Source organism: Mastomys coucha, unplaced genomic scaffold (assembly GCF_008632895.1).
Source record: "Mastomys coucha isolate ucsf_1 unplaced genomic scaffold, UCSF_Mcou_1 pScaffold21, whole genome shotgun sequence".
NCBI classification, from domain to species: domain Eukaryota; kingdom Metazoa; phylum Chordata; class Mammalia; order Rodentia; family Muridae; genus Mastomys; species Mastomys coucha.
The window spans coordinates 191,613,140-191,625,436 of record NW_022196904.1 but is presented as its reverse complement, the minus strand read 5'-3'; the positions used below and the strand labels follow the sequence as shown (position 1 = coordinate 191,625,436).

At 42.1% G+C, this 12,297-nt stretch overlaps 1 long non-coding RNA gene across 1 annotated transcript in view; it reads left to right on the top strand.

Annotated features, from left to right (window-relative positions):
- Positions 1–1,274: 1,274 nt before the first annotated feature.
- LOC116101503 overlaps positions 1,275–12,297 on the top strand; it is a 13,692-nt gene continuing 2,669 nt past the window's right edge. The window contains exons 1-2 of the long non-coding RNA XR_004122857.1: positions 1,275–1,314; positions 4,356–4,415. This is a non-coding gene — a long non-coding RNA (uncharacterized LOC116101503). The remainder of the gene's footprint in view (positions 1,315–4,355; positions 4,416–12,297) is intronic.

The window sequence follows — 12,297 nt, the reverse complement described above, 5'->3', positions numbered from 1 at the left end:
GCTTATTGCAGCAGGTGGAAGACTGAATTATAAACACAGTATAAAGTACCATGTTTGATGTCTGGCACGAGAGAAACCGTGATCAGCATCAGTATTGTCTTCAGATCACTGTGAGGGAAGTAGGTGCCCTCACACAACTGAATGTGTCTCTGAAGAAGACAAAGGACTTGACACTAGATCTGAGAAAACTTTTGGAAACCCACCTCATCATTCAGGATTTCACCAAATCATAAGAAAGCTGGCTGTCTATTTCAGGAACTGAATTGTTCTCAAACCTCACAGGTCTTAAAGACTCTTGCACCACACTTATTCTTCAGAATTTATAATGTGCTTGTTTGTTTCAGCAAAGCTTCATTTAAAAACACTTTAGCATGTGCAGAAAAATATCTACTGGGACTTACAAGTGCCAGTTTTAAAGTTGTATCCAGGACAAAGAACTATTTGCCCAAATAAGTATGGATGTGCCCAGATATTCCATTTAAGGATCCAGTGGAGATGTCTATCAACACACCTGCCTTTGCTTGCAGTTGGATAAGGGAGGAGTCACCATAGGTTTCACAAAAATCGCCACAGTGTCAGGTCAGAATTTTGGATTAAAGATTGCAATGTAACTTAACACAGTAAAGAGTCTGTTATGTGTCTCAGTTTCTTTTCTTGTTATGGTGGTAAAATACCCTGACAAAAGCAACTTAAGGGAGAATGTTTATTCTACCCCAAAGTTCAAGGATGTGGTCCACTGTGTCAGGGAAGTCAAGCAGGCGGGGCCTTAAAAGAAGCTGGTCACCTCACATTCACAATGGGAATGCAGAGTGATAGATAGATGCTTTTTGTACAGTCCACAATCTCAGCTGAAGTGGGAATTTCTGGTTTCTTTGGAGGCTCAGTTGTGTCATGTGATGTTTCTCTGGAAGCTGCCTGGTGAGAGGGCATGTGATGTTTTGCTGGAGCAAACACTTGAGAGGATGTTTGGAAAGAGTATAAATATAACCCAATTGACAATAGACAGTGCTCTGGCATTGGTTCGCTTTGCTGCTGTTCATTGGGCTTTGCTGATGCTGGTCTTTGCTCACGATGCTATTGCATTGGTTCATCTTGCTTTGTTTACAGATCTTTTCTTGTGACTTTATAGAGAGAAGCACACCAAATAACTTATGGTGGAGTTCCAGCTGCTTCTTGCTGCCTTAACGGACATGCATTGTACCCATAGGTGGAGCCTCACAGTTTCTTCTGGATCCAGCCACTGCTGCTGATTCCAGTAAACTGGACTGCTGACAACAAAGATTGGGATCACCTCAAAAAACTACTTCTAAACAGGTCCATGTCCTCTTGTCCTATTAGCCATTTTCCTCCCCTACTTTTGGTCAGTGGGCTATATGGGAGCTCGAACTGTTTAAGAACCCTTATTAAAGCAGGTTTTAAAAATTATATAAGCCTATATCATCCCAGCAAATGATGCCACCCATGGTGATGTCTTCCGTCTCCATTAATAAAATCAAGATCATCTGCCACAGGTATGCTCAGAGGCTAACCTAACATAGATAATCCCCCAAAGAAGTATATGGGGGCTTGTTGCCTAAGCCCTTTAGATTCTGTCAAATGGACAATTAACACCTAAAATTACAGAATGAGCTTAAAGGTCAAGTAAGGAAATACAAATAGGACCGAAACAGAAGCCAAAATGCAGCTCAGTTCACAGGGGAGTGCTAGCAAGCAAAGGTCACAGGGCTCTGGTTTGTGGCACCAGAAGTCTGACTGGAGGATCCGTTCACACTGGACAAGAACTACAACCTAAGCCTCAAAGCACAGCTTTGAAATCAGACACAGATGGTGTCTGCCACCTGCTCTGAGGCTTGTTCTCAAGAATGGAATCAGTGCTGATTCCCTCATAGGAAGTTGGCATTAGAACGATAGCATCACAAGGTTGTTGTGGTTGTTAAAGCCAAGGACATTCCCTACTACATATCTGGTGTAAGTGCTCAGTAAGTGCTGCTCATGTATGAAAACAAGATTGTCAGTAAAGCTGATTCACTCAAAGAAGTGTGGCATGGGAATTTGCATCTAACACGGAAAAGCATCTAGCTTTACAGCAAAGCTGGGATTCTTTTTATCTCCTGTTTTACTTGTATTAGTCAATGGACATGGTTGATAGGCAGAAGGGCTCTGCCACCGCTCAGTTGTTTCTAACATTTATTTATTTCATACATACACAGAAGGACAGGCAAATGGGCGGGAGACACAGGTAGATGATTAACAGACAACAAGTAGGTAATAAATAAATCGATGATAGATGATAAATAATAGATGACAGGTAGGGAGATGATAGATAGACATCCTACCATTACACACATCAAAATGGAACTTATTAATACCTCTTTGCCCTGGAACCAACTCATCTAATGGTAGGTTTTAAATCATAGATGCTTCTGCTGAGACATCCTTCAGTTTTATACCCAAAAGGAATATATCTGAGTTGTTCACTGTTAACCCTGGCAAGGACATCAGCATTAGCTTGGAGGAAAAACACTTTGCAGAGTCTGAGTTTTATGAAGGATTTCCAAGATCCCAGATGTTCAATACAATGGCCTTGGCTGTTTTGTTGTGTTTTGTTTTCCCGGCAGGACTATGCTTCCCAGTATGAGTTGATCTATACTTTCCCACAGTCTCTTCTGGGAATAGAATGAATGAGTCAGCATATTACATTCTGATTCGTTCCTAAAACACAGTTTCCATGAAAGCTTGTATTAAAGGTACTCAAAAGGAAATGCCCAGGTAACCTAGCACAAAGTGCTTCCTTTGTATCAAGGGCACCAATGAGAATTAGCAGTGTTCCCTTTGTTTGTTTGTTTAGGCTAGAGAGAGGAAGAAAGAAGCATCCAGTGACAGTGTAATGAGAATTGAATTTTTCAGTTTCTCCTGGGCTTGGATAAAACCTAAATTGCCAGCTACCCCTTCTCTCTCCTACTTATAGAGAGAGGTTAATGGATTGGCTAAGAACTCTGTCTAAGAATATGAATGGACCAAGAGAACCAGGTGATGAAAGGTCAGGGATACTGTTCTCACTTTAGAAGAAGAGGATTGACATGAAAGGCCCAGATGACATCATAAAGAACAAAGAGATGCCCCTCAGAAACTAGAAGGGAAAGAAGCTTTGGGGAGGTAATTTCTCTGATCTATGGAAAGAAAAGAGCAGACAGTGTCTGCCTAGATGGATGGAGCATGCAGACCTTGTTAAGCTGACTCCCTGCTGAGCAAATCCTGAGGGGAAGGCACCTAGAAGTCCACTATGAGTGCTGACTTCTGGTTAGAGTTAGGCACACTTGTGCACAGGACTGTCAGTCCTTCAGCTGTTATCAACTTTCTGTTCCTGCCCATGTTGTCAACAACTTTGAGCTGGTGGTGCTCTGGGGAAGGACAGACAATGTCTGAGTGAGATGAAGACAGAGAGAGGACAGCAACCCAAGCCTCATGATGATGAGTTGAGAAGGATCAGACTTCCCCCAGAAAAAGGGAGTGCACCACAGCTCTAGGGAGTCTCAGCAAGGGTTTAGATGAATGGTTGGATGAATAAGTAGATGCTGGAACTACCAGAAGGGGATCACTTAACTTCCAAGAGCTTGTAGTATAGTTGAGAGGGTGTTGAGCCATTAAGACAGTTCTCTAAGAAGCTTGAAAGACTTGGGGATTACTAGTATATAAGCTGCTAAGATCTAGAAACTTCATAAGCACTAATATGAAGCTAAGAATGAGGTTGGGGTGAGAGGCTGAGGGTAGCTCTCCGAGAAAACTGTGTTTTACACTTCTAAATAATGACCATCTGTTTCTGGGTAGGAGACACATAATCTTGTCTTACTCGGTTCTTTACACTCTCCATCACATTTGAAATAGAGAGATATGGTTTTATAAGTGAGCAAAAGTATCCAATGGCCTTTTCCTCTCAAATGCTAAAAGCTATCACATGACACCCAAGATGGTGTAGACAGGAGTCATTAAATCTCATGACCTTGTTGTATTAATAACTGGTTGGGTCATTCACTTAAACTCACAAAGGCTTTAGTTTAGTTTAGTTTTCCTCATTGCTATGATGAAATAACAGAATGCAGTTTAAGGAAGGAAGGGTTTGTTTCGGCTCTGTATTTGAGGGTGTAGACATGGTGACAGGAACATGGTGGGATCATGCTGGACTGGTCATTCTGTGTCTGACCAGGAATCTGTGAGGGGACAGGAAACATTGAGGTCTTCTACCAGTGACTTACTTCTTGTGAGGTTCCACTTTCTAAAGTTTCAACAACTTTCTTTTTAAAAAATAAACATTTATTTTTGCTTTTAATTATATATATGAATATGTGTCTATGTAGGGTATGCATGCCAAAGCAGCCAAGAGAAAACACTGAATCCTCTTGGAGCTGGAGTTACAGGTAGGAACTTGCATGCTGGGAACCAAACTTGGATTCAGTGTAAAAGCCCTGAGTTCACAACCTTCTACACAGTAATACCAGCTGGGGACCATGTGCTTAAATGCTCAAACCTATGTTTAAACCACACTACAAGGGCATCAACTCAATTAGTGAAGATGTTATGGATCGAGTGTGGGATGTTCCTCCCTAGGCTCATGTGTTAAACTGCTTAGTCCTCTATTGGTGGTACCATGTTGGGATGTGTACTGGCTGGTTTTGCGTGTCAACTCGACACAGGCTGGAGTTATCACAGAGAAGGGAGTTTCAGTTGGGGAAGTGCCTCCATGAGATCCAGCTGTGGGGAATTTTCTCAATTGCCCCTTGTGGGTGGTGCCATCCCTGGGCTGGAAGTCTTGGGTTCTATAAGAGAGCAGGCTGAGCAAGCCAGGGGAAGCAAGCCAGTAAAGAACATCCCTCCATGGCCTCTGCATCAGCTCCTGCTTTCTGACTTGCTTAAGTTCTAGTCCTGACTTCCTTTGTGATGAACAGCAATGTGGAAGTAAGCCAAATAAACCCTTTCCTCCCCAACTTGCTTCATGGTCATGATGTTTGTGCAGGAATAGAAACCCTGACTAAGACAGGATGTTTGGAAAATTTTAGAAGGTGGGCTTGAGTTAGAGGAAGTAAGTCACTGGAAACATACCAGTAAAGTTGCATGTGTGTCTAAGTTCCTCCCCTCAATCTCTTTCTTTTTTGTCATTTGTGAAGAAAAGTGCTTCCCCTCATCCCTACACAGTTTCTGTGGCTGCTGTGATGTTCTCCATCATGGGCCCATAGTCACAGTGAACATTAAGATCTCTGTCAGAAACTGTGAGTGGAGAGCAGTCTTCCCAACCTCTCAAAGCAACTTATTGTTTTCCTCAGGCATTTTGACACAACTCTCACAAAGGTAAAAAACACATCAGCCCGACTTTTAGATAATAACAGAATAAAGCCACCATTTGTTCTGCCCCAGAACTGTGGCCAAATGTGAGCCCGCAGCTGAAGAGAATGAAGACATTGGGATCCTTGATGCAACGATCATAGTCTTTCTCCTGTAGCACACTTTGTATTAGAGGCTAAAGTTACCCCCAAATAAAGCATATGAGAAAATAAAAGACATTAGTGGTTGATAGTATTAAATTATTAACTTCTTATATTCAAGCAACATAATAGTGTGTGTTTACTTAGAACAGTGCATTTTGAGTTAGGTCATCTGCAAATAGATCTCTGAAATAAGAAAATTAGACTTCCTTCAGCCCTGTGGCTCCAAACCAGGTGGAGTTTAGTCTATCAGGACATGTGGTTGTCATACTTGAGCAGTGCTGCTAGTGCCTAGGTGGAGCAGCAAGGATGCTGCTAGACATCCTTCAGTGGTGGTGATGGCCCTGAACCAGGAATTACCTATCCAATACTGTCATTTGTACTGTGGTTGGGAAATGCTATCTTGTATTGAAGAGCTGAGGTGCTTTCATCTATGCATTCCTCTATTCATTCACCCACTCATCTGTCTGTCTATCCATCCATCATCCATCTGTCTGCTCACTTATCCATATATCTATTCATCTATCCAAATACCAGCCACCCATCCACCTATCCACCCCTCCTCCAACCACTCATCCAACATGTATCTGCTAAACACCCACAAAGAGTCATGTAGGCAGGTGCTCTCTTGTTCCCATTACTACCTAGAAAACTGAATTTGGCTTTTTGAATGCAGTGACTGATCATCCTTCTCATTTATATTCTCCAAAAAATATCCTATTTTATGTACCCACAGGTCACCAGGCCTCTGCATTCCACAATTCCCAGTTCTTTCTCCTTTTTTTTTTTCTATTTTACAGCTCCTTGAGGTCACTTCTCCTCCTGGCTATTGGCATAGTGCAATTGAGCCTGCAATCTACTGAGAGAAGAAATAAGAAATGACTTCACAGGCAAAACATTTACCTGGCATGCTTTGTGGGTCCAGCCAGCTCTGTGATAGCCTTCAAAGTCTGGTTAGTGAGGTATGCCCCTCTGGAGAGGGGCAAGAAGGCTGGGTTCTCTAAAGGCTCTGCCAGGCCAAACTTCCTGGAGAAAAATTTGCTACCCATAAAACACATTTTAAGTAACACCAAAGTGCACAGTGACCCATAGCTTTCTTCTTTTGAACAAATTGTTTAAAGACCAAGATGTGTTGGGGAGATACTGGGCATTGGAGAATTAGCAGCAGGTGCTATTTATAGAGCCACTGCGCTCTGCAGAGTTCCTTCTACCCAGGGAAGGCTATTAATCTTCTCCAGCAAGAGAGAAAAGAAGTAATAAACTCAATAATGATTTAGAGCAAGGGGGAGAGAGAGAAAGCACTGAGGCTAATACTAAGGTGGATCTAAGCCAAGAGATTAGCTTCTCTCTGTGGAAAATAGCACACACACACACACACACACACACACGCACACGCACACGCACACACACACACACACACACCACACCCCACAGAACATGGACAGGGATGCATACTTTTCCCTTTGTTATCTTTGAAATCACTTCTATTTACCTTCTTTTTGTAAATTATTTTGTTTATTTACATTACACAAATTGCTCCTCTTCTTGATTTCCCCTCCCAGAGTTCATCATCACATCCTCCTTACCCCCTGCCTCTCAGAGGGTACTCTCCTACCTGCCCACCCACCCCATCCCACTCCTGCCAGCATCCCTCTTCCTTGGGGTCATCCAGTTTCCGCAAGATTAGGCACTTCCTTTCCCACTGAGGCAAGACAAGGCAGTCTTCTTCTACCCATGAGCCTAGGGGTGCAGCCTGGCTCCTGTATGCTCCTTTATTGGTGGCTTAGTCTTTGGGAGGGGTCAGAGTTAGTTGATAACTGTTGTTGTTCCTATGGAGTTGCAATCCCTCTCAGCTCCTTCAGTCCTTCCCCAAACTTTTCCATAGGAGTTCAATTTAATGGTTGGTTGTTAAGTATCTGCATTTGTCACAGTCAGTTGTTGGTAGAGCCTCTCAGGACAGCCATGCTGGGCTCCCCTCTGAAAACACAATATGACATCAGTAATAGTGCTGGGGTTTGGTGTGTGCACATGTGATGGATCCCAAGTTGGGTCAGTCACTAGGTGGCCTTTCTTTCAGTCTCTGCTCCATTTTTGTCCCTACATTTCTTTTAGGTTGGAACAATTTTGGGTCAAAAATTTTTATATTGGTGGGTGGACCACTGCCTCAACTGGTGGAGGTCATACCTATCTACTGGAGGTGGTCTCTTCCACCTCCCCACTGTTGGGCATTTTGGCTAAAGTCATCACCATTGAATATTGATAGCCTCTCCCATCCCAGGTCTCTGAGATTTTCTAGAGGTTCCCGCCACACCCCCACTGCTGCATGTTTCGATTCATTTTCCTGGTCCTCTTGGGCTTCTCTTGCAATCCCCATCTATTTACCTTCTTAAGGGAGCTAAATGGCTCTTCATTTTTAGTGATTGACAGACACAGTCTTCAAATGCTGTCTAGATATGCCACACTTAAAAAGCTAAGGCATGTGGGTTGACTGAGCCTTACAACACTGTTGCTCACCAATATCTAATAATATAAATCAATTAACTCCTATTGGATTATTTTTATCAATAGTAAATCCCAGAGCATATTTTAGAACATTCATGCTTCAGCATAGTTTACTTATATGCTGATGGGAAAAGCTTAGAAAAGCTGGTAAAAAAAAGGTTTTTCTTCATATATAAAGAGTCAGCCAAGAACAGCAGCATTAATGCAATTGTCTATTCAAAACTTTACATTAAGAAACTCACCCTTAGCCGGGCGGTGGTGGCGCACGCCTTTAATCCCAGCACTTGGGAGGCAGAGGCAGGTGGATTTCTGAGTTCAAAGCCAGCCTGGTCTACAGAGTGAGTTCCAGGACAGCCAGGGCTACACAGAGAAACCCTGTCTTGAAAAAAAAAAAAAAAAAAAAAAAAAAAAAAAAAAAAAAAAAAGAAACTCACCCTTTTCCCTGAAGTTCTCATGGATCACAGACATAAATTAGGAATGTCACAGCATCAGTTTTCTTGAAGGTAACTCATTTTTCTTTGAAAAGTTGAATATGAATGAATAGCTTTCCAAAAAAAGTGAAAAAAGAAAAGAAGTGATTGCCCTGTGTTGTGCTCTAGTGTTTTAGTGAGAGGCAAGAGTCCTCATTGAAGGCAATTCTGCAGTTCTGCCTTTTAGCATGTGAAGTATCCTTTATTTTTGATACCAACCAGAGACTATGGAAAGAAGGAGAGACCTGGACATCTAGACAGGAAACAGGTCTTGCCACACAGCCAATATGAAGTTTGGATGCTCTTGCAATCCATTGTTAAGGCAGGATTGTGGAGAAGTAGTGTGTAATAAACTATGCATGGCTGCCTTACATATCTTAAAAACTTACTCATTGCCCAGTCTGTCTGAACATTCAGATGACCATGGCACGGAGATAGCAATGAAGATGCTCAAAGCCCACCACTGTAGACTATAGCTTTGCACTTGCCAATAGACAAGTGACAAATGTGCTGGGCAATAAACCCTAAAAACACTTATTTATATTAACAAAAAAATTGATATGGATTTGATGTAAGAGGAGAAAAGGATAAGATTTGGGAGCAGAATGGTCTTGACACATTTGAGACTCTCTTAGGACTAAAAACACAAGATCTTCTATTCCACTGTGACCTAAGACAGTCTTGAGGACTTGAATTTAGGTCCCCAGATTCCATGTAAGCAAACCCAGGCTGGTAGCACATGCTTGTAACTATACCACCAATGTGGGTGAGTATGCATCCCTGAAACTCATTGGTTAGTCAAGCTAACTGAACAGATGAACTTCAGGATCAATGAGAATAACAGAAGTATCAAAAGAACAAGAGGGGGAGAGTTATAACTGACAGTGGGCTCTGGTCTCCAGATGTGTGGTGCCCTTGTACATTCACACACATGCCCATACACTTAAACCAACACTCTTCCCATTTCCCACATCACCTCAGAGTGATGATACACTGCTGGGATTTATAAGATGAACCTTCTCGTAGGAGACATCAGGTTGCCAATTGCATGGTCTTAACTGTTATATAAGAAACATCTCAGTTTGTATTATGTTACAATACCATTGTCCCAATAGCTACTGATCATGGAGAACTTGGAAAGTAGATATGACTAGCATTAGCCCCACTCTGTAGGTAGGATAACCATAGTAGAGTGTGATGCATGGCTCCCAATGATACAGTAGGAACTAATCTATGCTTTCCAGTTTCCACTTGAGTGTGATGATTATGCCATAAAAAATGTAATGTGGAGCACAAAATACATTTGAAGAAATATAGTTCTGGCATCACTGGGCCATTGGTTAGAACATAGTGCACTCTGCAGGGACAGTGTGGCTGAGCTGAGCTCTTAACAGGAATAAGCAGTCTTGCTCCAGGGCATGTCTGCAGATCATATCCTGACTCTTTTGAAGCACTTCACAAATACACTGCTCACATTAAAAGGCCTGGGTGGATGCCAAGGCGACTAAAGCTTACTGTGGATGTGAAGGCCTGAGTTCAGATTCCCAGAATCCATGGAAAGCTAGAAGTGGTAGTATATGTCTATAATGCAAGCTCTTCTACTGGGAGATAGGATGTGGAGACAGGGGGAATCTCCAGAAGCTCATGAGTCAACCCAGCAGACACAGTGGTGAAAAACAAGAGAGCTTTTCTCAAACAAAGTGGAAGGTTATCATCTGACCTCCACATATGCATCATGGCACATGCAAGCCCATACTCATATGCAAACAGGCATCAGCCACACACACTCACAAAATGATATTTTTTAAAAGAAATGCCAGAAGAAACATCAAATTGCAAATGGAGGAAAGAAAAAAATCAAAATAATTTTGTCTCATAATGAAGTGCTTCATTTCTCATAAAGGAGCCAGAATATAATGGACTTGAATGAGAGAGAACCAAGTCTTTCACCACCACCTGCTTCCATCAAGACTTCTGTCCTGTAGACATTGACCTCACATTCAACCTAGTTCTTTGCAGTATCAACACTTGAGACAAAATTCACATAAGAAATTATCTTTGCTCCTACACAAGAAGGCATAGCCTTTCTCTACATGAGAATTTCAATAGCTCTGTGGACCTATGTCCCAGTTCTATCATAGTCAAGTGAACATCAAGCTCCATCTATGTCTAGCCTACATGATGCCCATTTGTCTCTAATGGCTCGTCAGTGTAATGACCAGCTACTTCAGTTCGCATTTCTTTCTTTTTGAAAATACCCTTAAGAACAAACAAGCTTCTTTCCAGTCAGAAGCATTCCCGGGCTTGCTATAACAGTGGTTCTGGACCTGTAGGTCATGAACAGGGGTCATATATCAGATACCCTGCATATATTTACAATTTGATAAGAATAGCAAAATCACAGTTATGAAGTAGGAACAAAATAACTTTATGGTTGGATGTCACTACAACACGAAGAACTGTATTAAAGAGTTGCAGCATTAGGAGGGTTGAGAACCACTGTCTTATGAGGTGAGGTATTTCTGAACACACATTCAAAGGCTATTAGTAACAAGCCATGCTCAGTCATCCTGTGGTGTCTGTTGCAGTTTTTGCCTTAGGCTGGCCTTGGGTTGGAACAATATGTATTTGTCTTTGCTCAGTTCTCTATGGGCATTATCATAGGATAATAGTGAAACAGTGATTACACTCTGGCTTTCAAGATCCCATAAAACTTAGAGCATCCCAGCCTCAGAGAAAAACATCAACTTTGAATCAGATATCTTACCAAGTTCACTGTCTAAATAAAAAAAATTCACATTTATTTCTCAGAGGTTTCCCCATTAGCTATGGAAATAAATTTGTTCTGATGATTTGCTCTGGTTAGGAATCAGGTCCTTAGAGGAGGGCCAGCAGATGAAAAGAAGTAAACTACTGTTCAAAACACAGTAAGGACCATACTGAAAAAAAAAAAAAAAAACAGTCCAAGGAAAAAGGACAGACTAAGAATCTGGGTTTCCCATTTTAAAAGTAGCTGAAGCCAATGATATGTGATTCTCTATTTAATCTCTTATATTTCTGCCATTTTCACAAATATAGATCAGTGTTTGTCTTAGAGGAAGATAAACAAACTTACTCATGGCTTTTCTACACTGTACTTAAGAGCTGTGGCACAGTCAGGGTTGTTTTAATAAGATCAGTGAAAAGAGTTTTCAAAGTCCCTACATGGAATCAAGATATCCCATTCTTCCTAAAACTCAGTAAAGTTCCTGCTACTCATGGCTTTTAAATGTTTGCCTTTGACTTGCCAATGATAGTTCAAAGTGTAGCCACTTTCAGTGCATAGATTAATTAGTTAGTGACCAGTTAATATGAAAGTTGAAATAACTTCAAGGAAGGAGGGCCTTCCCAGTGACTGGGCATGTGTTGGCATCCAGAGTCGCTGACCGCGCGACCCCCGCTGACTGGCAGATCCAATGCCGGATTCTTGCGCACTCCCCCGGGCCTGCCCGCCCTGCGCACGTTGTAATACAGACACAAAGACAAGACTTCTCACTCACACCACGATACAAATTTCACATGTAACATGAAGACACATAAACATATATCTTAGCAGCTCTGAGCACCGAGCTGAAAACCCAGGGGAAAGACTGCCTCTACCACAGTCCAAATCCCTTGGAACCAAATCCGAGCACTCAGCCTGAACCGGTTGAACCCCTGAACCCCAGCTAAACCAGCTGGATACCTGGCATGCCAGTCTCCTTGGCAGAATAGCCCCCGCCGAGCTCCTGTCGACATCTTGGCGAAAAATCCTCGCCATCAAATCTAGTTAGAATTCAACCCAGCCCCGGTTAAAGAGATCTTGGGGC